Source organism: Athene noctua, chromosome 18 (assembly GCF_965140245.1).
Source record: "Athene noctua chromosome 18, bAthNoc1.hap1.1, whole genome shotgun sequence".
Classification (NCBI taxonomy): domain Eukaryota; kingdom Metazoa; phylum Chordata; class Aves; order Strigiformes; family Strigidae; genus Athene; species Athene noctua.
The window spans coordinates 12883662-12910437 of record NC_134054.1 but is presented as its reverse complement, the minus strand read 5'-3'; the positions used below and the strand labels follow the sequence as shown (position 1 = coordinate 12910437).

Sequence of the window (26776 nt, the reverse complement as noted above, 5' to 3'; positions counted from 1 at the left end):
GGCTCCCCTGGGCATCAGCTCAGAGTGACACTTCCTTTAGGTCCGTTCCCCTGCAGAACTGCTCCATCAACCGCGCTCCTGAGTTCACTTGCTCAATTCTACTGGAGAAATCCCTTAAGGTACATAGACATATCTTCACTGTAAAGAACAAAACCAGCCCTGGAATGCAATGGCCTGTCTAATCCTGTTATTTTATTTTTTTTTCCTGAGTGCGGAAGTCCTCTATTGTTTATCAGTGTTTGATAAGTTCATACTGTAATTTGCCAGTCACAAAGGACTGGCAGAAAGGGAAAGGATTTGACTGATTCTGAAAAACCAAGGAGTGCCTCTGTTAATCTCCCTGCCATTCTTCCGGCATCCCTGAAAGGCAAATACTGGTGGCTGGGGATGATTGATGGGTGGCTGGCAATGGCAAGATGCCCCTGAGCCAATCAGCAGGCCAAAAGCTCAGCTACACCTCTGAAAGTTAAGCAATCTCACTAAATCATGTGTGATAAAATTCTAATCTATCGGCTATAAAAACCCAGTCAAGGGAATGTTTTGGTGCAGTTGTTGAGTAAGAAGATAATCAAGATCGGAAGAAATGGAGAAGTTTCTTGTTTAACTTCTAATCACTTTTTCCCTCAAGGTTTCTTTAACTCCAAGTCCAGTTTGAGGAAAGACATTTCTCTTTTCTGCTAAAGTCCCCCTATTGCACTGCTGAATATCAAATCAGAGAGCCTGGAACTAAGTGCAGGGATAAAAGAGTACATGCGCAAGCACACACACACACACACACACACGAGCTGGGGTTTTTTTTGTTGTTGTTTTTTGTTTTTTTTTTTTTTTTTTTTCAGTGGAGAGCTCTGCAGAGCCAGGCTTTCACTGGGAAACCAAGAGTTCAGGTAGATGCACCAACACAGCAGCAATTTCCACACACCCCAGCAACATTCTCTCTCTGGTTGTCTGTGCATCCACCCTGAGTGAACCCCGACAACCAACTACACGTGGAGCTACTGAGCCAGGAGAAAAGCTACAGCTCTTCCTGGGGAATACACACGGTGGTAAGGCCTACAGCAGTGCGGGCAGGGAGCAGACTGAAATGTGGGCTGGGGGAACTGCAGGGTGAGAGGGTAGAACCCCTCTGAGCCCTTCCAGTGCACTGCTGCTCCTGCCATCCACCGAAGACCGTGCTTCAGAAGGCGGGTGAAGGATATCACCCTTCAGGCTGCGTCCCCCGAGTCCATACCTCATCAGCACTGCTGCCACGATGAGGGCCTCGACGTTATTGTTCCTTCTGCAAACCTGTTGCCTTGCAAAGGGACAAAAATCCTCTTTTGCTGCTTCTTCCCCTCTGTGATCTGCTGATCAACCACGCTGGGTTGCAGCAAGTCACATTGCAATCTCATAAGGGTACTGCTGAATCACAGAAACATGCCCAAATCAAATAACAGCAATAACAGGAACAATAACAAACATTCATTTGTATGCTCTAGGGTAAGAGGTCCCCGAATGCCTTAACAGAAATAACTAAAAATCAAAATTACAATAAACAAAGGCAATATGCTTATAAAAAAAAATATCCCACTTCGAGCACTCCTACCACTTAATCCCATCTGTCAATAACACAGCTGCACTGCAGGGACTGTTCAGCATCTTTCTTTATTTTTCTAGGCATCCTGGCTGCATGTAGCACATTAAATGACTCAGAGTTCCAACAGGCGATTTTGAAAGTCACTCTGTGGCTGCTACATGTTTGCTTTTCTCTTGACCTCACCACTCATATCTTGCTGTTGTTGCAAAACTAATTCATGGGTTAGATCCAAAAAAATGGAAACTGCACTCCCTTCAGATTCTTGCATTTCTGAAAAAGTCCTTCCTGCTTCCTGTTTGCACTCTCGGCAGTGTTTCCAAAACAAAATTTCCACTGCCTTTGAAAAACACAGAGCCACGCTGAGCAGGAATGCAAGCTCCAGGTCAGTGGCACATCCAGGACAACCCAAGAGAGTGATGGGCTCGTAGAGAAGTCTGGAAATTTTATTTTTATCCATAAAAGAGAGGCTTCAGGTTTCCAGCCTCTTTTGGATGCAGGTGAGATAGATGGAGCTCACCAGGCTACAGCACTTATCTAACCACGGTAACAGGTGCCCTGAACATCTGCTATTTGGCTGTACAGGGGTTAGACAGATGTAGAACTCTCAGCCCTTTTGTAGTGAGTGTTAGGACTGAAGTTAAATGACAGTGCAAGCTTTCCCCACAGCGCGTACACTAGTTTTACACCAGGAGCTCGAGGATCAGCTAATTTCTGCAACACACTTAGAAACTGCCTTTGCTGTATGAACCGATGGCGAGGGCTGATAAACAAAAGGGATGATTCTGTGAATCCCAAAAGGAACCAGACTGAGCCTAACAGAGTAACCTATAGAGGAGTTTTCAGCAATATCGATAACCTTGGCCACTAAGGAGTTACAAACCAGCTACAAGAGTCATGAGATGACCTGAGTTAAATAATGAGAATATTTTAGTTATTTTTATATGGTGTCTGACCCACCTGTCTCTGGGATAATACTTTCTCTTCAGCCTTTCAAGCTTAAGTTGAAAATACTTTGAAACACTTCCTATTTTATTTTCAGGGAATGCTTGGACCCTTCTGGATGCAGTTGAGTCCAGCAGCTGGGCTGTGAGAAGCTGCTGTGAAAGCACCAATACTCTGTCACGATTTCTACTGACAAAGCTGGGGATAATTAAAACAGAACTGGAGGGAAACAACTGGGTAATTTACTCATCCCAGTTTCCTATAGATTCTACGGCGTGAAAAAAAAAATACCCAATCCCTGCTGAGATGAAGAGTTTACAATATAAGGAGATGAAGGAGTGTTTGTCCTGGCTGAGAATATTACCAATTTCTACTTTTGTTCATTCAACATTTACCCAAGGCTACCTAATTCTAGGGGCTGTTTTCAGAGTCACGACGTGAACTGTCCTCTGCAAATGGAAAAGTTTGCTTTCTGACAGTTGCTGCCCATCAAAGCTGAAGCGCAGCGAGGCTCGCGCAGGACCATGAGGCCTCAGCAGAGCGTGTTGCTCCTGGACGCTGCACATCAGGGCAGTTTTCCCAAGCCCTTGCCAGGGCTGGAGCAGGGCCGCCGGCTCCATCACGCTCCACCACCAGCTCTCGGCACAGACAAGGCAGGCAGACGCCCAGGACAGCAGACAACTTGGAAAGCAAATTGCCCGTGGCTCAGCTGTCCGTTTTACCCTGTCAACAGTCCCAGAATGCCCAGACAGCTGCTACGAACAGATGGGTTGAAGGAAACCATCATGGGGAAGGAGGATGTCACTGTCCCCATCTCTCTCATTCGTTTGGCAGTAAGAAGCTCGAGGTTTTGGACATCTCCCCCAGTCCATTGTCCTGATCCTTTTTTCCTACCTATCCCTTTCCTTTTGAAGGCTGGGACAACCTGAATGCTGTTTCTGAGGCAGCAAAATTTCTATCTCCTTGAGGTGCTGAGAAGCCTTCAGCGGGCTGCGGATTCCCCTCCCTGGTGCCTGTGTTTTCTCAATGATCTTTTATCATTCATTATTTTTATTTATCTCATCATTAGATGAGAATCTGGTGAGTCTTTAACTCAATTGGCACAAAGATGTTGAGGTTATTAAACGGAATATCATTACTGCCATCTCTGCAGGTATGAAGCAAGTCAGTTGAAACTGGCTGGAGGTTTTGAGTGGATCAGTAAATGGAAATTGCAGACACCTGGGCTGTGCAAATTATGCATGAACTTGTTTTACAGCTTCCGTTGATGCCAGATGAAAGTTACTTGGACGCACTAGAGATCTGCAGGTGATGGTTTATGAGGGCAATAGAGTTAAGTGTGGCTAGAGAAAAACATGATTACACTTCAAACGTCCAGTTAGGTCTTTGCTTTCTTAATATTGTTGCAGCTTACCTGGAACACCTTCTTCTCTAATTTCAGGAATAAGGTGGCTAAATGTTAATGTTTTTCTGTTTTGTTTTCCTGGTATCATTTTTTTTTTCTTTGTTAAAACTCAAATATCTCTTTCATAACTAGGGATCTTCTGCAATTACAGTGTCAGTCATCATTAGCCGTATTACCTAGATTTCGTAATTCGTGCCTGGCACCTGGACTATATTTGAAAAATGTCATTTTATATTTGCTCAGATACTCACAGAAATGTGTTTGGTGACGGATACTAGTCGTACAGTGGTTACAAACAAGTCTGGTCTAAAATATGCATTTGTTTTTATGAAAAAAAGTTGAAACAAAACTTTGCAACTTTTAAAACATTCCTCCACATGTTAACTCTGTGACAAAGGGAACTGCTTTGCCCATCTTGTAAAGAGAACGAGCTGAAAACCAGAGAGATTTAGTCACTTTACTCAAGTAAGTGTAGAAGAGCGGTACCAAAAGTTCACCTTTCTTTCCTTGTCATTTTAAAATCTTCTTTTCTACCTTTATTATCATCAGCTTTCTGTGGGCAGCCACTGGACCTCCTTCATGTGATGCATCATGGCTACGTGGTGAGAATAAGGTCTGCGTGGTCTCACAGAGAGCTGCCAGTCCAGGCAGGCTATGGCAGAATGGTTGTGTTGTGTGAGTGAGAAGTACCCCAAAACTTCAGGTTTTTTTATACCTCCGTAGCAGCTGTGTACAGACATAATTCAGTGTAGCTGGTTTTCCTTTGCAGTAAAGGAACCACATCTCCATCATGCTTTTATCATAGCCATGCACCTAACAATGGCTAATTCCTCCTCTGCCTTCACGCTCTGAGATGTGTCCTCAAACTGCAGAACCGGGGAGCCAAGGGCAGGACAGCAGTGTGGGAAAAAGCCTTTGCACATGGAAGGCAGAACATCTGCAATAAACAAGTTCTCTGGGCAAAGAGATTTTTCAGGGAGCCATTCCCTAAGGTTATTTATAGCATTGCTGAGCCTTTTCTCCTCACACAAGGCGTGTGGTATTCGATTTGGCAATTCCTTGGCCATCTGTGATTTGAGATTAAGCATCATTACAATAATTCACTATGATCTGTGCAATCAGTCAGCTCTTATTTTTTCCTCATTCTTTTACGTCTGCCTCACTGCACCAAGTTCCACGCAAAATCCTTATCACGGCTGGGTTTTAAGTTTTACTGGTGGGTGCAGACTTTCCACGGCTGTCACAGACTGTGGCAATGTGCTCAGGAGGGTCAGCGCTCTGTTATATGTCTGCCCTTTGTACGTTGGGCAACACCGCGGCAAAACAGCTCAATAACAGAGCAATGAGTGGCACCTCAGTGCAAATAGACAGAAAGAAGATGCCGAGTCAGCATACAGGGAGTCCTCTGAGAGTTATAGAACCGGGACAGGTAGTATAGATCAGTGACAAACCCGTATCTTTTCTTTGAAGTTGAGCGCGAACAATTGGCTCGACGCCAGATTTGGTATCAGGTCTCAGACATACTTCCCACAATCCCTAGTCTGTTACCTTGTGGGTCGTTAACCATTATTTCTGATAGACGTTCCCGTGTGGGGTTGCACAACTCCATCAGGATCCCTCGCCCCAGTAAAGGAAAAGGAATTGGCTATTAAATAACTGTTAGCCCTGTCCTCTTTTAACCCACTGTAAATGTCTCACCGTGCAACACTAAATTCACACTCCTATGACGATCAACACGAAACATGAAGATTAAGCTATTTCTTTTTTTCTTTCTTGCCCAAAGACTATCAAAGAATCACAATACACTTTCCAACGCCACTTTTCTTTTATCTGCATGAGGTGAGTTATTATCTACTCAGATGACTTCACGCGTTTTCCCTTCCACCTCTGAAAGTCGATTATGACTGACCTGAGAATTTCACTTTCAAGGGAGGTTTTTCATGCAGCAAAAAGAGGATCATTTTAATTTACACCTAGGAGCCGAAGTCACACTGGTGCGTGGGGTTATCTGCCTGGTCCCATCTTCTACAACGTGACTTACGTTGTGATCGTTACCCACCGGGTTTCTGCACACAGCCTTTTTCTCATCACCAAACTCTCACTTTTAAACGTCTCCTGAGGCCAAAGGGAAACACTTTGGATGTCGCTGGCTCCGAAGCCTTCACTGTGCTGCAGGTAGTGACGTGCCTGTGGCCCATGTCTGAGTGCAGATGGGAGCCTGTACTGGAGCACCCCATGCCCTCACCGTGTGTATTAATGCTGAATGAAAGAGCAAAGCAGAGATTCAATCCGTGTTTATTTTGAAATAATCTCTGGAAACATAACATGATAGCAACTCGAGTAACTCCTTTCCTTTTGGCAGTTGCAGCTCTTCTTGAAATAAACAGGTAAGTTACAGGCCTCGGGGGGATTTTAAAAACCACTTGTCCCTCAATCATTTTTCCACTTTCCAGCTACTACACAGTACAAAAAGACTTAAATGATATTTATATTCCTGTAGAGTTTGGCAGCATGGTCCTGTGTTCATAATGGGCTATGTTTTGGGGACTTGGGGAAGGGGGGAGAAATTTCCACTCATTTTGTATAATTATGATATAGAAAATATTTGTAGATCATGTTTTTGGACCGTAACTAATGCGCTGTTGAGTCCTGCCTCCTACGTGAGCCTGACACATTTGCCCTAATGGGGACTGGGGGGTGTGCAGGGTGGGATATTTACACCCTGATGGCTTTTTCAGTGACATCATTGAACAGACTCAAGAAGTTGCAGTTTCGGGGCTGGTCTTCATCACCTGGTTTGTTTAGAATTCCCTCTGTCACAAACAAAACAAACCACCAAGGAAAGAAACACCCCTTAAAAATTCTCAGCTCACCCATGTGTAATTTTAAAAAAACATATTGTCCTGGTTTCTGTTTTCTGGTGTGTGGAGCAGTCAGCGGTGAGAATCACCAGGGAAAAAGCACGCGTGGCTACCTGGAGTGGCCATATTTAAGTAAAGTTTACATCTTGCTGAGTGTGCAGCTTGGGTGTATGATTTTGGTGACTTTGCTGTTGCATTTTCCTACGTTTTGGAGCATATATATAATCCTTAGTTGTCTGCCAGTGCACTGGGAGAAATGAGGTGTCCTGTGTTGGAGGGTTTAGGATTACAGGGTTCATTATCTGGCATTCAGAAGGAGTTTCAAACGGAAAGGCCAGGTCCTGGGAATTACTGAACGTTTCTCCACGCCTCTCAGGACACACTTTGCACAGACTGGTCTGGGATGTGCTCAGCATTCTGCTGCAAGTCCTGCTCAGCTTCTACCCCCGAGCCACGGCGAGCCCTTATCTACCGTGGGGTAAACAGCTGCGGAGCTGACTCCAATGGGCAGCCGAATCCAGGACAGACTGAAGGCTCCCATCCAAAACAAAGCACCTTTTTTTTCTTTTTATTTGTATACATCTCTCAAGGCCTGTTAGCCCTCTCTGCCCTATGCGAGGTGATTTAATTGCTTTTCCTCTGACTCCCAAACACAAAGAGAAAAGAAATTGAGAACTTCAAGGCAAAGTAGATGGTTTTCTCAGTTTTCTCCATTCAATTAGCAATGCCCACAAATCCCGTCCATCTGATTAAATCCATAAAAATAATATCTTCCCACCCCACCAGCTCGCCATGCCCCTAAAAGCCCTAAATTAAAATAAACAGTTCCAGGCTTAACTTTTTTTGTTCATTGTAATCATCCTAAATCGGTGGCTCCAGCCTCTCTCACTGGCTTCTGTAAAAATAGTTCTCCTTTACTGCTAAACCAAGGCTTCTTTATACAGCCTCCGAGTGCACAAATGCTGCTCTTATTTACATAGAGAAATTACAAACAGGCTCTTGATTCTTTGATCCTGTGTATTCAAATAGCCCTGGGCTTCTGCTGATCCTGGCTACAGGAATCAGGTGCGTGGTAGTGGGGTTTGCCCTTATTATGGTGCAAAGAGCTCAGATTTTAACACCCACAGCACCTATTTGGGCATAAAACCTTGGGAAGGAGAAAAGCTCTCTGTCCCTTTCCTACTCCAGCGCTCTTAGGACATTGAACATTGTTCACTTTTTTTTGGCATCCAAAAGTGGATCTGTTCCTGTTGGCCTTCAGTCGCAGAACCGTGCCCGGTTCTTGGCTGATGTGAGAGGGAAAGTAGTTTTTTGGGATGCATCTCACCTGTAACTGGTTTATTTAACTGAGGCATTGCTACAAGCCCGACACTGAGCACTGAATGACAGTATTGAGGGGTTCACTGGCAGCTTAGAAATCCTGCAGTCACAATGCAGCCTGAAGAGCGAGGCAGCCTTCGCTGCTCATTAAACGCGTCATGCAGGTATGAGAAGCGGAACGGTTCATGGGCTCTAGAGGAGGCTGCACACCGACGTGAGGACTTTGTTTCTGCTACAGCACTGGTACGACTGGATCGTCACAAGCTGTCAGTACAGCAGCAAAGGGAGCCCTGGGAAAGAGAAGCCTGAGAAAAAATACCCTGCAGAAAGCGCTGAGCAGATGCTTTCACTTTCCAGCAGCACTCTTAAAAATTTCATTTCGGTTTCCACCTGAAATATTGCCAGAAAACTTAAAACAAAACAGAAAAACCCTCACCAAAATGAGAGAGAAAAAGGAGAGGGGACTGACATCCTTTGGTATTTTATCTCTACTTTTTACTGTTTCAAAATGTATTTCCAGTGTCAAAGACTGGAGGAGGAAACTAGGATAAGAAGAATTATTTTCTTAACTTCTATTTTTTTCCCAAACTTTACTCCAGGAAAAAGGAATTTAGGGAATGTTCCCCAATCTGAAAATGTAGAGGCATCTTTTTAAATTTCTAAATGCCAAGAAGGATTCAAATATCTCGTCAAAAGGAAATTTTACAGTTGATGCATCAAAACCGTTTTTTTCTGCTTAACCTCCACCTCTACAAACCAGACACTTAATCAAGAGCCAGTATTTTCCTTAAGAACAGGGAAAACTGTGATCAGAGGGAAATTTTCTACATGTTTGCCTGGACATATTTCAACTGAACTGTTGCAGTGTTTTCATCCAAGCGCAGGAGTAGGGAGCAGTGCAGTTGGGGTGTGAGGCCTGACTGCTGAGCCTTGCTGGGGCCCCTCTAACAGCATCATTCAAGGCCAGGCTGTGCTTAAATACTAGAATCAGAAGAACATCAAGATTTCCTGATTCTTAGCTGGGCTAGCTAAGCCCAGAAGAAAAGCTGAGATAATGCTGCTAAGAAAAGCTGAGGTGGAATAGTAAGTGATGCCAAAGTCAGTAAGATCCATGAAGTCCTTCCTTGCAGGTTGTTCCTGCCTCTGATTTCTTGCCTTGCTGTCCCTTATGAGGGGAATTTTATCCATGGCAGCCCCTCCGTGAGTTTTGCCCGAGAGTGGGAGGACGGTCCAGCAAGCAGCACTCTGCAAAAATATTTCTTTGTGAGGCTTGGTTATGATCTTGCTGCGTTATGCAGGCAGCCTGAGCTCTTGCTACTTGGCCTTGACATCTCCAGCCTCTGCTTAGGTGAGGGTTAGAATTAAGGAATACGTTCTTCCAAGTCCTTCCTGGACAGATTGCCAGGCAAGACTTGACTTTGTGCACAGTCTTGCAGGCTACTGGGTTTGCAAGTATTTAACGGGGCTTTTTATTGTTACTAATATTACTTAGCTGCATGTGAGATGTTGGGCCAAATCCTGTGTTAATGCTGGCCTTAGCCAGCAATAATCCCCATCAATTTTATGTGAGCTTGCTACTAAGTAAGACCAGAGAAAGAGTGGGAAGCTTTGGGTTTTCTCCCCGAGCCTAAGTCACTGAAATCAAGCGGAAGGACTTCCCTCAGCACACAGAGCTTCAGATCCGGGCACTGAGCAGAGCCCAATAGCTTCCTGCTTCTGTCATTCTCTGGTTCCATCTCTGGGGACAACGTGTATACGTGCCTCCGTGCAAGAGCGATGAACAGATAAAATCCTTATTCCTCATGAAGACTGTGACTAATTCATAATGCCCCAACCAGGATAAATAATCCTCTACTTTCTCCTGAGTATCCTATCTGATAACCCTCATTCATCTCCCTTTACTCACACCCTGCCAAACCTCCTCGCTTTAGAGGACGGGAGGACCCTGCACAGCTAGATCACATTTTATCTTGGTTCATGGATCGCTCCTTATTTATTTAAACCTCCACTGCCTCCAGCTTCAGTAACGATGCTGCTGCCCTCAGCATCAATGCCTCTGCCAATAACAACAAGCTCCATTTAGTCTGCTACAGCTTCCTACAGAGAATTGTTTTCTCACTTTACTCCTGCTCCTCAACCTTTTAAAAATAGGCAAAGCCTAAAAATTATCCCCAATAGGCTTTTGCATTCGTCCACTTTGAAACAAAGCCTTTACACATGTTTGTTCTATGGGGTCCCACTGATTTTTCCCCTTACAAACTTTTCTCCCATTGCTTTTTCAAACCCAAGCCTTTTCCTTCAAGGGCTTTTATATATGAATGTGAAAGGCTGGAAGGAGAGGAAAAAGAGAAAGCAAAAATGAAATGTATTTCTTTTATTTGATTACTGGTTCCTTATTTATGCATCTACATACATACAAGGGCAGATGCTGTGTTTTAATCCTGCAATAATTGGCTTTGGAAAAACAGTAGCTCATAATAATAATATTGTGAGTGGCCGGAATAAAAAGAGCTACTTGAATGATGGGGCAATTAATCATGCGTGCGTAGGCTAGCGTAACAGTGCCAAGCAGCCACTGAGGGAAAAATCATCTCCCCTACGTCTCCTCCTGTCTTCAGACCCACCTAATTGGCAGTCAAAACAGACTATCTCACTTCTAAATTTATCTGCCCCTTACACACAGGCAGAGCTAAAGGTCCCATTAGGTCTGCGGCAGCGGGTGCTCTGGTGAACATGCAGTGTTTCTACATAAACCATATATGTATGAATAGCTAATTCCTGGCACTCTGCTTTCCTTAACAGCAACCTGGCAGCTGAGCAGCATCACGGAGACAGAGGCCGTGGTTCCACGATGCCAAGTGCTCAGGAGCGAGGCCTCCCATGCCGCTTCTGCCCTGCTGTGATGGGGCTGTCCCCGGCCTGGAGCAGGGAACTCAGAGCTGTCGAAAAACCCCAAGCAACTTTTTATTTGTTTGTTTCTGGTGGTCTTTCTTCCTAACCCTGGATCTGTTTCCTGATCCAACTCGTGGTTCAGCCTCCAAGGAAGGGGCCTGACACAGAGGGGAGGAGGGCTCGGACCGCGTGGTGCGTGCAGGGCTGGCAGGGGTAGGTCGGGTTGACCTGGCCAATGAGCCCTTTCTTCAGGGAAAGCGCAGCCTGAGAGGACTTTGCAGTGGCCTTGTGTTGTCCAGCCTCCTTCTCTCTCTCAAAATCAGAATGAAAATCAAAATGATGCTGTTTTTCCTGCAGGTCACTGCTTTGTAGCAAGGCTTGTAAGAGAAAATCAGTCTTCTCCTGAACGTGCCACACGGGGAAGTTGCTGCAGTTGCTTGGGGGACAGCCCCTGTGTCAGCAGCTCTAGCTAAAGCCACTGGAGCTCCTCCGACCCCCTCAAGTGCAAAGGTCCAAATGATTTTGCTGTTTGGTGACTCCAGCTATTCTGAGTCTTCTTTCATATTTTGGAAATGTTACTTGTGCCTTTTGGGGAAATGTCCTTGAACAGAGTACATCTGTTCAGTCATGGGATATGATTTCACGGTTGGGTTTAAGCTGATCGAAGTCTACTGCTGCTGAAAGGGGAGATCCTGCCCTGCTTCTGCCTCCAGCTCCGAAGTCCCAGTGCCTCTTCTCAGCTCAGCGGCTCGCGGGACCACGGCCAGGTCTGTGAGCTGACCCAGCTGAAAGCCAGTCCCCCTCCCTGCCCAGGTAGGGGGAAGTTGTAGCAGAAAAAGCAATTCACCTATTTGAGGTCCTCCAGACCTTCATATGATCTCTGGGTCATCCTTTTTTCATTCTGAAAAGCATTCTGGCTTGGTGTCTTCCTGCCTGTTGAATGCCATTATTATTTCAGTGCACCATGTCTATGATCTTTCTGCTCTTAGACAGAAAGGGAAGATGTTTTCTCTCCTACCTCCGCCCCTTTCACACACACTCCAAAATCTCGAAGTCTTGCTGGAGACACCAACAAGCCTCCCCGCTCCACATGGACAAGTACAGTCTTTCCCACTGGAACCAGCACGTACAATAAACTTGAACTCCCCGAAAGCATCAAACAGACAAGATCAAATACATTTTACTCACAGCCCTTCCTGTTCACAAGCCTTGTTTATTAGCTTCTGTGGTGTGGACAAATTTACCTGATTACATGGTAACCTCTCTGAAAACAGGAGAACTCATGCTGTAGCTCATTCATTAACTCCTGATAAACTATGTCAACAACCTGGATCAACACTTGTATCAAGCTTTCCTGGAAGCTGACCTTCAGAGCAGCATTCTGGCATTTTTGAGATATACACAATTAGCAGTGAATGTGCAATCAGGCAGAGTTCTTAGAAAGGGGAGCTTCTACGGGAGGAAGCCTAATGGAAGGAGAACTGGTGAGGCTAAAAGTGCTCTTCCCATCTTGGGCATGTTGTACTCTTGAGGTGGTGCTACTAAGTCTACGAGCCTAGTGTTTCTTAAAGACACTTTAAAAAATAATTTCCAACCCTGATTCCCCATTTCGCACACACAGTTGTCATCTGGATGCAAGAATCTATAAAGAGAGCAATCTCTTTGGAGAGTTCATTTGACAAAATGTTGTGGGATGGAACTTTCTCCTTGGTTATACTGTAGAAACAGTAAGGCTGAACTGGAAGAATTCAGAGGAGAATCGGTCTCTGGTCTTTATACATTGCATGTTGAAAAGTTTGCTCCAGTATAAAAATACAGGCTGTATATCCGAAGTTAGCCCACCAGAAAAGAAAAATAATAAAGAAAGTAGCTTTGAAAGACTGGGCAAAGGTCTGGAGGAGCCACAGTTTTCCTTCCCTGCAGTAAAGCGTGGCTAAAACAACACAAACTCCTATGGCTTACTAATTTTTCAACCCAATATTTTCATATAATTTGTGTGCTTTATAAGCCTTGGAAAACCCACAAGAGGCCACACATTTCTGATGTAATCGTCTTTGAATTCAACAAAGACCATTACCATGTCAATGAGGGGGATGGTTTCAAAGAGCAGAGGGTGGTTTTGCAGAGCACCCAGAGGGGATTTTCACTGCAGCTACTGAAATAATAAACTCCTCTTTCCCCCTCCCTTCCAAATTTTGGCTCCAGCTGGAGACATTTCAATAGTTTAGTTCTAATCACAGATAATTCTTTTTTTATTGTGTCATTTTGGATGCTGTTATTATACATAACAAATGTTGCTATGTTACTAGACCATAAAGTCTGAGCTTTAGCTTAGGTCAGTTTGAGCAGAAACTCTTTGCATTTTGGCCCTTAAAGATGTTGTATGTTTGGGGTGGAGGTTGCCTTTATTTTGAGGGGCTACTTCACAGAAATGGCTTTTCTCTTTCTGAGTTTATCCCAGGTTTTATGCAGCCTGTGAGCTATGCTGAACTTTTTTTGCAAGCTTTAATTAAAGAGGTTAATCACTTATGCTTCAAACTGTCAAATACTTTCGCATGAGAGTATTTTTATGCATGAGAATTATCACCGGCTTTTATAGACAGTCAATCTGCGACTTCAAATGTGCCCTTCTAGGAAGCTGAAGTAAAAGGAAAGGCAGGAGGTACGAACACCCTGATCAGACAAACTGCATCACAAACTACTAGAACAGTAGAAAACAACAAAAAAAAGAGCAACAAAAGAAAAAAAGCTTTGCTGCAAATTACCGCCTAAGTACAGCCCCTTGCAAAATGCATTTTGATGAAATATTCAGAGAGTACTTATTCCAGTGCAAAAGTTGTAGGTTGAAAATAATAGCTCAGGGTGGAAGAGTTGAAGAGTTGGATCTCTAGCTTGTCAAAAAGAAGCCTAAAAATGAGCATCGGGAGTACCTTGGCACTACGATGTATTCCTTTGTGAATAAAATAATCTATTTAAGTACTTTCCTCGTTGCTCACAGAACACTGATCTCTCTCTTCTGTATCTACTGGCCCATGAAGTGACCACGGTGATGAAAGTCTGAATTTTTTTGGGAGTGACCTCACCCTGTTCCTTCTTCAAGTGCTCCCTGAAGCTACAAACTCAGTGAAGTTCCAGATCACATGGAATTTCCAAACAGATGTCAAAATGCCTTGGAGAGAGGGGGGAAAATTCATCAGCAGTCCTATCTCTGCCGACTGTGGAAGGAGCCGAGTCACCCGACTTAGTGTATAGATTCTGAGTTGCCGACTCACAGATGTCGTGTCTCTTGTTCTGGGAGGGCCCTGCAGGAACCCAGACACGTGTGGGGTGGCAGATCTGCTGTAGGAGGTCGTACGATCCCTACGATTTCACAGGAGATTCCACACTTTTCCAAAGTGGTTGGAGAGCATGAGGGATACCCCAGCAATGAAATCCCACCTCATCTTGTGGATGTCTGAGCAGAAGTACCTGAGCCAGGACCAACAGTCCCAGAGAGACAAAACTTTTGGGGGGCTTTAGGGGAGGGAGGAGCATTTTCCTTCCATTTTAAGAAGACGCCACTTGTAGGGTTGAAAAAATTGCAGCTCACCAGAGCATAACCATTAAGAGTTTATTACAATTGAGTTTTATAACACGCGTACTAATAAGTCCTTAAAGAATGTGGCTGTATGCAGTAATCATTTCATAAATATTAATACAGCATTTAGAAATGGGGCCTTAATTTAAAGTGTTACCTTTTTATTAGCAAGTGCACAGTTTAATTACTGCAGTAAAAATAGAGATTAGTTAAGCTTTGCTGCTGTTCTATTACCTGGGAACCAGCACCAGCCTAGCTTTAATAAGCAGCTTCTGAGGAGGTGAAAGAAATTCCTCTGGCTAGAGAGACTGAGGGGGGAAGGTTTGCCGCTGGAAACTGACTGTATTCTTTAACAAGGCTAGACTGTGGAATGACTTCTTCTTGCTGTCTGCATTTTTGTGTGCGTGTGTGTTAATTCACACACGTCTCCAGTTATTTCCATTAGGGATTGACAGGCCGGTTCTGAACAAACAAACAAAAATAAAGCACTAGGATATGCAACCGGCATTAAAGCCAAACTCCAAAGGGTTTGATTTCTTTTTGGTTTTGTTTTAAAAACAAATTCTGAAAAAATATTTACTCATTTTTCCATAAAACGGTTATTTTCATTTGCTTCTGCACTCTCGGGATGGAAGCTCCTTTTTCTTCCCCTACCATCTTTCATTCAGCAGATTGAGTGGTGGGGAGAAGGCAGGACACAAAGTTTCCATCCTGAACCGAGCAACCGATGTGCTCAGTTGGAGGGAACAAGTCAACTTTTGTGTATCAGTTTCCCAGTGTACTAAATAAAAATAAAAAGTCCTGGAGTAACTTATCCTGGTATTGTTGTTTGGAATATGGGCCTCAGGAAGAGATAACAGAGGCCTCGGCAGTAGCTGAATTTTTAGCCAGTACATTAGATGACCTGATTTAATTTCTACCTGCTTTGGAGCCCGGGAAGACACCCCACTGCTGAAAATCCCAGGTAACTGCAAGCAGCAATTTCCCTCTAAGGCCAGATACTGCTCAGAGGCACCAGATGTGCAGACACTCGCAAGACGCTGCCTTTTCTCAAAGAATGGATAATTCAAGCAGATAGGATGGGAAAGGGAAAGGAGAGACCTTTTTGCCAGAGCAGATTTCAAGAGCAGCCCGCTCAGTAACTCGTCTGAGATCATTCAAGAGGCTTGTGGCTGTGCCAAAAGCTGAACTCATGTCCGTTTGGTCCCTGTCTAGTAAGATAAGACAAGTAGTTCTGTGAAAAAGTCCAATGGGTGAAGACAGCTATGTACAAGCAAGGCATTTGTAGTTTCTCCTGTTGTTTGCAACCCCCTTAGTCTCGTGATTTATGATGATTCTTGTTTTGCAGACCCAATGTCTTCTGGCCAACACAGATTTAAACATTTGGAGCCCTATGCAAGTCACACCCTATCTCTGAAACATTTGGGGTCACAAAGCCTAAGCTGTCTTCTTGCATGCGTGTGTGTGTGTGTGTGTGTGTGTGCGCTTTTGGCAAGTGGAGATCTGGGAAGACAACAGCCACCTACAGCTGGAGACCTGAGGGAATTCTCAAACTTGGTTTCTGAAAACAAGCCCTTTGAATCATATGAACGTGGCAAAAACCAGAGCAAAATGAAAGCTAAGAGAGGAGAGAAATTCAGACTGAAGGTAACTGGGAAAGTGGAATCCCAAGAGGAGATGTGACTGATGGAGGATGAAGGAAGAAGAGAGATCTTCTGAGCTGTCTTGTGCATCCTTCTCCTGCTGCAGGAACAACTGGCATTTCCTGTGCTCTGCAAAGCCTTCCGGATGAGGAGCAGCACCCAAGTGCTGCAGGGGTCTGTACGACTGCATTAATTCCCTCTGGTAGTATGCTAGTTTAGGACTGAATACCTGAAAGCCAGAGATGACTTGCAGGATGTGTCTGCTGATCCCCAGCCCTTCTGAAAGTTCCCTTCTGCACATGCCCAAATATTTACTCGAGGAGCTGTTAAGGGCCCACCCCCGTGAGTCCAGCAAGACGCGTGGCTTGCCAGAAATGAGAGGGAATCGGTAGAGCCTTGTGCTAGCGTGGAATGTCATGGTTTGGTTTCTCCCAGTGAAAAATTATAAAGGGAAAAGGAGGACAAGTAGCAACATCAGGTGACTGGTGCTGGATCCCGGGCAAATACAAAACATTCGCGTGTGAGTCCCCTGGCTGGATGTGAACGGGGAATCCGAGTGCTGTAACCTATCCAGCTCTTTTGCACCTTACTCAGCCAAGCTGAGCAGCGTTCCCAGCTGTGACACATGGATCATTATGGTATGTTGCCATGGTTGATTTCACAATTAAAAACAAATACAGCTTATGCTGCAGTCGATGTTATAAAAATAAATGGAGCTACTTTGCATAACAGCATAATTAGGGCCTAATTGCCAGCTGGTCTGTTAAACCATAAATGAAAACAAACAGGGCTATAAATTAAGTTATTAGAATGATATTATGGCTTGGGGAGATATTACACCCTGAGAACTTATTTTGAGGATCACATTGTAAACAGAGCAAACCCAATCAGAGCCGAGGCTAAGCAGCCCCCTTCTCCAATCATCTTTCTCATAACCCTGGGGATCATTCAAACAAGTCATCATCTTCCTTTCACTTGAGATCATCAGTGCATCCTCTCTACAGGAGAACACCACAAAAGACAGACATTAGATTTCAGTGTGGAGAGATGCGGCAAACGAAATCACATGGAAAGACAGAGATACAGAAAAGGAATATATATTTTTATGCATTTACTTATTTCTTAAAGAGGAACTTGGGGTTGGGAGTGGACTCAAGAGTTTTCCTGGAAACTTTACCTTATGCTGAAACATGATCCATCATTAAAGCTGATTTAATTTTTCAGCATACGTATTCCTGCCTTGCCACTTTCTGCTGGCGTTGTTCACTTTTGGGTGAACAGTTGGACTTACAGAGGTAGAGTCGACCCACACAACACAGCGCTGGCAAACCAAGGAGTGATGCTGAGCATCATCCCTAATAGCAACTTGTCTAGAAGTTCTTTGCCCACATGCACAGACACTGAACACACGTGAGTGCTATTAGGATGAGAATTTAGCCTCTGCTTTTAGTGTAAATTCAACTTTCTGTAAATATATTTTAAAGTTTGATCCGTACTAAGTTATTCTATTTCTACCTGGCTCCTTCTCTCTTACTCTCCTTCGTGATGAGTTTTGAGTATTTCTATTAGAAGCAATAAAGCCAGTCCTGTCAGGCAGCTGTTAAAAATGAACTTACTCAAGGCAATAACAAATTCAGGGCAAGAGCTGTTGAAAACAAAGCATGAAACATCTGTTGAAAAGTAACAGCAGAGATAAAAGTTCATAGGCCACAGGTGTGCCCGCAGATGTCCTACGTACGTCTCTCTGCTGATGTATTTTTAATTGCAAATGCTGTGATAAGAGGGAGAGGGAAAAGCCAACCCAATGGAAAGTCAACGGGTTCGAAACGTTCAGCAGCGTGAGCTAAATCTTTAACAAACTCCCACCCTTCCCATGGCTCCACAGTGGCTTGACAAGACAGTTTCCCTTCGTTTCACTACGTAATTCAACTAATTAACATCAGCTGAAACAGGCACCAACCCAAGGGTCCTTAGGATCCTCAAGGGAGTTGGTAAACCTGAGGTAATGGCAGTTGTGCTGGAGAGGATTTTCCAGCTCCACAGTGGAGGATAGTGTTACAACACAGTTGGCAGGGTATTGTTCTGCCAGGACACGTGTCACGAACAGACAGCTGAAGTGCCTATTAAACACATGTGTTGTGTTAGTGGTAATAATTGAACTTCCCTTGATGACATTAGACACAAGGGCAGGTCCAGGATCTGGCTTTGCCATTTCCTGAATATCTTCAACAATTAGAGTAGCGATTGGATAGGGAAAGAGGTTCCAGCCAAAGGGATTCAGAGCAAAAAAGGGAAAAGAAATCACAAATATTTGAGGCTGCTCTGATGGCATCAATCAGCAGCGAGCTGTCTTTCATTTCACAGCCATTGCATTTGCCGAGCCCCTTCGCTTATACGACGTTTTGCATTTTTGAGGCGCTTTTCATCGGAAAGTTTCAAATCCCTTCCGAACAGAAGGTCAAATGTTGTGTTGGTTACATTAACAATAGTTGGGCCTTTGCCTGAACGCGGGCCACAGGGTTTGGCCCGCTGAGTGTCCTACAAGGCCTATCTGGGGAGCTCTTTGTTAGTGCAGGTGAAGTACCTCTGGGATGGAGCGCGATGCTGTTCACACTGCACAGGAACATTAAATAATGTTCTGGAAGGAGACGTGGGTAATACCAGATTTAGCTCATAACGTTGAAAGGAGTTTTAGGTAATTTAGCCAAAGCTGGAACTTAGCCAGACTACCCTGCTCTTCAGCGGGCCCGTTAGCACAGATGCACGCGTCTCCTGTTTCACATGGACCTCCAGTGCCCTGAGCCCAGCCTGGGTTTAACTCAGAGCACTCCCTGGCAAATCATCCTCATCTTGTGCCCTCACACAATCTGCTGAGAGCTCTTCTCCATGTCAATGCTCCCTTCCCCTCCCCTGGCCGGGCTCTCAGCCCGAGGCTGAAGATAAAATAAAAAGCTTTGCTAAACACACAAGTAGCTCTCCCCGAACACCCCAAACTCTTTTTTTTTTTTTTTTTTCCTCCAGAAATTTCCACGAGCCTCAGTGATTCCTGATTTTGGCTCCACCGAGGAGCAGGAATGCGAGGCTGCGATCGCTGCCATTGTGGAAATGATAGCAGGCAGAGCCCCGCTGGCTTTCGGAGCAGATTGTTATTGCAGTAAGTTACGCTGTGCTAACAGAACCCACTTTGTCAGGCAGCCACAGGGTTGGCAGCCTCTTCCCCCTGTTTGTCCTGTGCCAAGCCAAGGGGCAGCCCGCAGAGATAGGCCATTTGATTTACTTCACAGTTATTTCTTGCAGGATGAAGGAAAACTAGAGAAAGGAAATTAAAAGCAGACTTGGATCACTGAGTCAGCACAGACACACATGCTTGCTGCCTGCTGGGTCATTGGTTGGCACTGGCAGAGCTCCACTGGGTGGAAGTTTATAGACTGCATTATAAAGCCTTTTGCCTGGAGTGGTTATCACGAGAAACGCAGGAGCAAATGAATCCAGGCAGGATGGGAAGAATGCTGTGAGGATTAAAGGAGCCCTTTGTGTCACCTTTTAACTACCGCTTGTTATTTACAACAAAGGAAAATATCTGGGGCCAGAACCTGGTGTATACCAGCGCAACCTCCCTAGCCTTCCCCTGCTATCTGCATGTGTTAAACAAGCGGCTCCGCTCACCCGGGCTGTTATTTTATGCACCAGCATCTTGTCAGCCCTGCATTTCACACCCCCTTTGCTGGGCGGGGGGGCCGGCTCCCCAAAGCCCGGGCGAGAAGCACGGTCCATGGGAGGGTGGGGGTCTTTCGCTGCCGAAAGAATGACAACTTTGTGGACGACGGATTCCACGTGCAAACTGCTGTCTGGTGTCCAGCGTGCGGAGCCAGCTGAGCATCTTCCAGGGCAGCAAGGTTTAAGGACTGGGTTTTAAAGAACATTTTGTATGAGCGTAGCAGGAGGAGGGAGGTGGTGGTAGCTTGTTTAATATATACCAAATGTACGTCTGACACAGTAATATCGCCACTCCACGTCCTTTCCCCACAGTCTGTCCCCCCCACTTCTTTTTCCTTTTTCTCTTAAGCAACAGATCTTCCTGGAGTCGGATAAACAGATTATTGAACAACTGGTACTCGCTGTGTTTCCCCTTTGCTTAGAGCTACATCCATCTGCCTGGAGATGATCTAATCTTGTTTTCAGGACTTCCAGGCAACAAAAGTTTTCCTGTGGATCAATACTATTTGGACATGAGTCTTTCTGAGACCCGGTTTACTTAGACCAGGAAGCGTTCCCACATTTGTACTAGGCACTTTCTTAAGAGACATATTGCCATTCACGTTTGTTTTCTGTTCTCTTTGGCTGCCTCTCGTTGCTTTCCTCCAGAGCTGCGTGTCAGCGGTTCTGGCAGAAGTGGATAACTAATGACTTTAGAAGGTCCTATTTCATGTAAAGTTTATCTCCTTCTGACTGACAGCTAAGTGGACCCTTTCCAAAAGCTTCAGGTTAGTTTCCCTGGTTCCTGATGTCCTCTTATGTCCGACACAAGATTTATTCTCCTGCCAATACCCAGAAGGTTTGAATCACAGAATATGCCTGTCATGCTCTGCCTCTCCATCAGCTTTGAGGGGCATATGGGATATTAAATGGACATTTTCTTCCTTGGGAAAAAAGGGACTTTATTTTAACATGGTTGCTCCTCACTTAAAGTGGCATCCGTGAGAGGGGAGCAAGAGAAATAAAGGTGGGAAGAAGTGAAAGAAAGATGTTGAACACTTGAGCAAATTTAAAGGCAAAGAAAATAAATAAAGGATTAATAATTATGAATAAAAAGAGGGGAAAGAGTTGGAGATCTTGAAATATCCCATGGAAGAACTAGAGACATCAAACCCTGCTGATGAGAAGTGATTTAGAATTGTGACCATCCCATGAAGGAAAGGAAACCCCTCACTCCGTGAGCTGCAGGTTTAGGGAATATAGAACATACAGAGCGGAGGTGACCTCAAAAGGGATCTAGAGGGTATGAAACAATTGTGCCTGTGGGGATCCCGCTGCTGATCTCTGCTGCCAGGCTCCGGTCTGGGCTTATACTGCTCACACGAGTCCTGGAGAGAGTACGGGGCTGCTCCCGGAGAGGGAGAGCAAACTGAAGACCAAGGAGTGTAAGTCCTCTTGTCATCGTTCAGCCACCGGGAGCTTCACAGACAAGCAGCTACAAACACAGAGAATAACCTGAAGACACCGAGTGCTCACTTGGCTGTCGACTCAGAAGAAATCCAGAAAAATCTGCTGTTCCTAAAGCACCCCTTGTAAGGGTAACACAATAAAACAAGATAAAGGGGAGAGCCAAGACAAACAGAACATGCCTACTTTCAACATTTATTCATATATATTTTTTTAGAAAAAGAAAATACAGACTAAGCACATAAATGGACAAGACTTACTTAGCTAAGTCATTTTTTTCCCTCCCATGCACCACTTTGGAAAATAAATAGTTTTAAAAAATTTAGGTTTTTTTTTTTTTTCTTTTTTGAATCCAAGGCCCGTATGTACAGTAACAGCAAACCTTTAAGAGCTACATTTTTCCTTTTTTTTTCCTGCTGTAATTATGGTCTCATTAAGATTCCAATAAAAAATAGTCAAGAAAACCGTTTTTTTCTTCTTTTTTTTTAGAGAAAACAGAAGTGCCCACAGTGTCTCTCTACATGTTACGCTTTTAAAATATTTGCATTTGAAATTCCTCACTGCAAATAATTCCAAGCCAAATGTAAATATAACACTTAGATTACTCCCAGAAGAACATTCTTTTGACCATTAATCCCTCCAATTCGGAATCAAATTTTTCCCTCTCTCTCCTCTTTTTTTTTTTTTTTTTTTTTTTTTTCCCCAGGACTGTAATTTCACTGTATTGACTGGATCCTGCAACTTGACAGGCAATGCGTGCTAGAAAAAAAAATATCTTAGAACCCACTGGAGCTCACTTTGTCTCCTCTGCTTGCTTTTTGTCAGCCTCTCTGTCAACTCTTGCTGCTCTTACACAGCCCATGGGGGAAGAGGTCTGTTTGTTATGACAGAATGACTGGGATGAGGTTCTTGGCAGGATGTTGAGTGGATTATGAGCTTCCAGTCATGAGAGACAAGGTGCATTAACATGCTGAGCTCTAGCAGGGAAGCAGAGCCCAACTCTCAGCTACAAGCAGGTAGGCACATTATCACTCTTGTTTCTCACCTACATTTTCCTAGAATTGAGATATAAGAGGCAGGAGGAACCATCCAAACCCTCTAGGCAAAGCTGCAGAATGCAGGCCAAAGGATTTCACACAATAATTTCTGTCTGAGCCAATCTTTTAAAACCAAACCAAATCCTGCAGCAAGGACACCATGTGCTGGAGCTTCCACCATCTAGTTGCCAAATGAACTATCCTAGTCAATTTGTGCCAACGTTACTCCACTTCACCTTTCAAAACGAAGGTGTCATGACAGACTGCTCCCAGAGAATCTGCTGGGTGGAGACCCCTGGCTCAGGTGGGACGAATCCACACCTGTGTGTTTCTGTGAGCGAGGATCAGTAAGAAGGGTTTTGTCTGCCCCTTCTGCCGTCAGCTTCCCCCTCGGCGTCCATCTGACCCACGCTCATGTGGGCCGGGGAGAAACGAGACTTAACTCCTGCTAGTCTCGTGGCGCTCTCTCTGGCATGATGCGCTTTCACGTTAAAATTCTGAGTAGGATCTTCTCTTCTGCTCTTCCCCAGTGAATAAAGCAAACAAAAAAAAGAAATAGTGATGATGACAGCCCTTAGTGCACTGCAGAGATACCCTGAGGCAAGGGTGGGCCATCATTCAATGTATTTTATCAGCCATCTCAGCTATCACGTCGCTGCGCTTTCTAAGGTGCAAGAAAAGTTTTCTCTGGCATTTGAGACGAGAACTGATGCAAAATTAGCTGTCCGGATCTTTTATTTGGATTATTTTTCCCTTTTCCTTTTTTCCCCCCGCTTGCTTTTCATCTTGTATGACCATTTTATCAGCCACCACATAGAGTGAATTGGTTTTCCGAGCCACTATATCCAGAAGCACCATGAAAAGATCATCTTATAAAATCGTAACATACTCTGTGATTGAGCCAGGAGGTGCCACAGTGCTCAAAGGCTGACAACGCAATAATTTACCTCAATGGAGCTTTCCCTCCCCTTCCCTAAAATCATGCGAAGTGCAGCTCCAAGTCAAGCCCTGCCGTTCCTCAGCGAGACTCTGGTAGACCCGCACGTGCAAGTGTCCATATCTCTCCTTATAAAATCTTACTTTTTGGACTCATTGGCCACTTTGAACCTGATGTCTCTGGAGACTGGTGGCTCCTATGGATCTTACAAAAACAGTAATTGTGAGAGACTCTGCTCTCACTGAGGGAAATCACGGGGTTTAGCTGGGCTAACACAGGCTCACAGAGGAGACAGACTGCAAGATCGACTGTGCTGGATCCCATCATGGGCTCCTCTAAGTCACAAAGAATATAAGCAACACAGCAACTGTAGAGCAACTGTACCCACTGGTATATCCTCCTGGCACAGCAGGAATGGGGTTTTATTTGTTCTACTCTTTGCAAAAGAGTTGTTTGACCTGAGATCTGGAGCTGTCTCAGCTGTGCTAGGACAAGGTCGCTCGCAAACCCGGGGGGCACTCTCCCACTGAAATGATGCCGAGGGGAGTTCAGCTGCTGAATTTGAATCTGTTACTGGTGGAGAGAAATGAAAGACCCGATCCAGAGACTTCTACGCAACGTGTTTATTAGTATTTGCGTAGTGTTTTGGTCATAGCCCTGTCCAGCGGGGGATTTGAATATTTGAACAGAGCACTTACCCAAACAGCAGCTGGCTCCTATAGCCAGCAGCGTCAGGGACTGACAGACAATGCACTTCTATGCTGCACTGCTGTGCATTTGCAGGCTTTCCTCTTCCAGCCCCCTCCCCTCCCACCCCTCAGGAAGATGGTTTATGAACTGTGTACAAATGTTTTCATTCAATGGGAGGAATGTTGTTTTCCTAAAATCAGGAATTAGAACTGGGGCTCATTTCAGGAATTAAGGTGTTAAGCCTCAGGAATCCAGCTGCAAAGACACACAGCATCCAAGGTACAGAAATGCCAACCGGCAGGAATCTGGGTGCGGAGACTGTGCAATGTTAATTGGCGCTTTTTTTTTTTTTTTTTTTTTTTTTTTAAAAAAAAAAGATAGGTTTGTCCTGGTTAGTGGAAGGCATTTTGTGCACTCTCGTTGAAGCAGCACTTGGAAAAAGGCCCTGGGGGACTTCTTTCCAGACCTTGTATTCATTGGAAGCAATTGGGTTGTATCATCCTACTTTATCCATGGTTTTTTCCCTTGTGGGAATTGAGTGTGGTGGTGTTGGCACACAGCTGCCTCCCACCTCTGTGCCTGGGGTGGAATGCAGGGAGCACAGACAGATCATCCCAGGAATGCAGTGGGTGTTTCCTTGGGTCTTGTTTCTATGTTTTAATTGCTTTAAAATAATAGCAAGGGTGATTTAAAAAAAAAAAAAAAAAAGATAAAAAGTTGTGAAGTGAAGGGGAAATTAATTTGTAAGACAATGGAGCAGATTGCATTGCCTTTTTCCACCTCCCCTGCTTTGCATTTGGCCTGATGTCTATCTCCCAACTGAACCCACACATCTCTGCTGACAAACCTCAGTCCTAACCTGCATCCCCCACCCTTGCTCTGATTACGAACCACTCAATGACAGGCTGATACATCTTCAATCCGGACCTGTTGTTTCAGACTGAGATGGCATTGCTAACCTGGTTCAGTCCTGAACCACGCACAACTTCCTCTGTGGTGCTTTCCATGAACAGAAGCTGTCAGTCAGGATTTTAATCTCTCCATCTACGATGTATTTTGCATAACATACATCAAAATAAAATAAACATCTTTAAGAGCATTCTTCTTGTTTGTTTGTTTTTCTTTCAGGTCTCCACTGTACCACAAACTATTCATTGAAATTAATTCCAGTATACAAATAATCAGCTAAACTCAGGAACAGAGTTTGAATACATTTAAAAATGCATCAAAGCCAGCACTGCTACATCAGACCAGCATTCCTCTGAAATACTGCTCAATCGGGTTTTTAGGCTGTTTGTTTTCTTATCTATGAAAAGGAAACATATCAGCCTCTGTCCTTGACCCGAGGGGAGATAGGATCTCGGGAGGTTCCCTGAACTGGAGAGAAATTAAAGCCATTTGATTGGCCTTGTCTTTGGAGACACTAATTTTCCCACAGCGTTTCAGATACAATTGCAACATTTGCCATGGAAAGCTGCTTGGAAAAGATATACTTCACAGTTTCCCCACACTACAAAATGTATTTACTTATCGTCAGCAGCAAAGATTACCCCTGTACACAGAGTCCAAAACATTCTCTCTAGATTTAACCTCTCCACCCCGGCTGGGGCTCTCCCTTCACCCCACCACCCGGGCAGCTGGCCCTTCTGCTCAACCGACCCTTTCCCTTTGCTTTGTGTATTTCCTTCTGGATCCCTAGCAGTTGCCTTGAGATGTAATCTAAGGGTGTCACAGTCAAATTTGCTCTGTGGATTTCTTCAAGGGATCTTCGAAGGGTGAAAGGATTGGTAAGAAGGAAATGAAATGAAGAAAAGCTGGACTTAAGGCAACCACCAAGAAAAAAAATTGTGTGAGCAGGAGGGTTTCTGTAGTGTAAAGAATAATTTGAAAGCAGAGACAGTAGAAGTCACTCAGAATTTACTGCCAGGCCAATTGGGGGATAATCTTATCCAACGTCATGCTATGAGGTCCACATGTCCCAGCCCAGCCCGACACTGAGCACAGCGCATGTCGTAAGCTTGGAGCCCATGCAGAATCCCAGGAAAGCTGATAAGTCTTGTGGAAATGCTTGAAATAAAGCAGGTGAATGAACACTTTGCTGGAGCAAGGTCATCAGATTGGTCCCTGAAGGCTTCATCAAAGCCCACTGCTGTCTGGGGAAGTTTGGCTCTAGGGGCCAGTCAGTGGAACAAGAATGAGCAGCTACGTAAATATAACTCGCTGTGGTCAGACAATCTCCCTGTCCAGTGCAGTTAGCTCTGTAGTAAGAAACCTTTTGCATTTATGTCCTCTAGCCTTAGAGTTCACTGCCAAAGATTTTCCTTTCCCAACTCACTGTGAAGCAGGGGGCTGTGAGGGCTGGCAGGAGGGCGGCAGGTCGGCTGCCCCGGTACTCCCTGGCAGCTAAGCCTCGGCCAGGCAGAGGAACTGGTGGCAGGAGTGAGGAATATGGGGCTGGCTTTTGACAGACACGGAGAGCTGAAACCTGAGCTGTCAATCAGACCTTCCAAAGCCTTTCCTGCTGCATCTTTAGCAGAAAGGAGGAGGCCACAAAACTTTTAAGGCCCAGGATTCCCCTGGGAGAAAGGTGGGAGAGAGTTTACTAGTTTTATCATCACCCCAAGCAAAGGCTGGTGGACAGAAGGAGGCTCCTTGCTGGGGGAGCAGAGACTGTAAATCCAGTCCGTTTCCAGAGTTTACTCAACAGTGCAAACAAAAATAAACGGGTGTCAGCTC

General features: G+C 44.7%; 1 protein-coding gene across 1 annotated transcript in view; it reads left to right on the top strand.

Moving 5' to 3' along the window:
• SLC39A11 (solute carrier family 39 member 11) overlaps window positions 1-26399 on the top strand; it is a 434680-nt gene extending 408281 nt beyond the window's left edge. The window contains exon 11 of the transcript XR_012634741.1: window positions 26386-26399. The gene's annotated coding sequence lies outside the window, so the exon portion shown is untranslated. The remainder of the gene's footprint in view (window positions 1-26385) is intronic.
• The last annotated feature ends 377 nt before the right edge of the window (window positions 26400-26776 follow it).